At 44.4% G+C, this 1,371-nt stretch overlaps 1 pseudogene; it reads left to right on the forward strand.

Moving 5' to 3' along the window:
- The first annotated feature begins 358 nt into the window (after positions 1 to 358).
- On the forward strand, positions 359 to 1,029 carry LOC101564743 (annotated as a pseudogene).
- Positions 1,030 to 1,371: the final 342 nt, after the last annotated feature.

The raw sequence follows: 1,371 nt of genomic DNA on the forward strand, positions 1-1,371 counted from the left end.
CTGTAGTAAAACACTGACTGATACAGATGTTGGTAACAGGAGTGGGGCTGGAGTAACAGCATTATAATGTTGAAATTCTTTAATAGCTTTAGGGGTTCCTGGATTTGGCTCTATAATTTGATGAGACCTAAAGATTACCAGTGGGGGCCTGCGCCCGCCTGCGCACCGCCCTGCGTGAGGGCAGGAGCAGAGTGGAGGCGTTGCCTCTGCCATGTCCGGGCCGGGCCATGATTTCCTGCTGTGGCGCTGGCGGGACAGGAGGTGGGGCCAGTGCTGAAGCCGATCCGAATCTGGTACTCTGCAGCCCCTTGGGGTAGAGTCGGACGCGCCCAGAGGGGAGCCCAGACTGAGGGGCGTTTGCGGATCCTACTGGAAAGATGAAACCTGATGAAATACCCGTGTTTGACCCAGGTCTACTCAGAGAGGTGGACTGGAGCCAGAAGACAGCAACATTTTCTCCAGCCATTTCTCCAACACATCCTGGAGAGGGCTTGGTTTTGAGGCCCCTTGTACTGCTGACTTAAACAGAGGGTTTTTTTTTTAAAGGTACTGGGTCAGCTGGCAGAGACTGGAATTGTCAACTCAGAACAGTTTATGAAATATTTTGAGCATATGAAGAAATCTGGGGATTATTATGTTATAGTTGTGGAAAATGTGACCCTAGGACAGACTGTTGCTACAGCAACTCTGATAATTGAGCATAAATTCATCCATTCCTGTGCAAAGAGAGGAAGAGTAGAAGATGTCGTCGTTAGTGATGAATGCGGAGAAAAGCAGCTTGGCAAGTTGTTATTGTCAACTCTTACTTTGTTAAGCAAGAAACTGAACTGTTATAAGATTACTCTTGAATGTCTACCACAGAATATTGGTTTCTATAAAAAGCTTGGATATACAGTATCTGAAGAAAATTACATGTGCCTGAGGTTTCTGAACAAAAACTTTCCTAAGAGAATTAACAGAGATGGTTTATTTATTGATTTTTATAAATCAGAATCTTGCTATGTAGTTCGAGCTGGTCTTAAATGTTGATCTTCCTGCCTTGGCTTCCTGAGTGATGGGATTACAAGCATGTGCCGTGACACCCAGGGACTTTGAAAAGTCTTCACAGAGGAGTTACATAATAAGGCTCATGTATAGCAGGATCATTCAGCCTGACGTGGGGTGACTCATACGAAGGGCAACAGTTATGGGTGACACACTCAATCCAGCACAAAGAACATAGCAGGGTCATTGCAGTGTTCTAGATGACATGAGTGATGGCTTGATCAGGGTAACAGGTGGAATGGCAAGAAAGATTTCTATTCTAGAAATATTTTAAAAGTAGAGTTGTCAGAATTTCCTTATGTGTTGGAAAAGGAGTTTATTTATTTA

Source organism: Octodon degus, unplaced genomic scaffold (assembly GCF_000260255.1).
Source record: "Octodon degus isolate 3935 unplaced genomic scaffold, OctDeg1.0 scaffold00098, whole genome shotgun sequence".
Lineage (NCBI taxonomy): Eukaryota > Metazoa > Chordata > Mammalia > Rodentia > Octodontidae > Octodon > Octodon degus.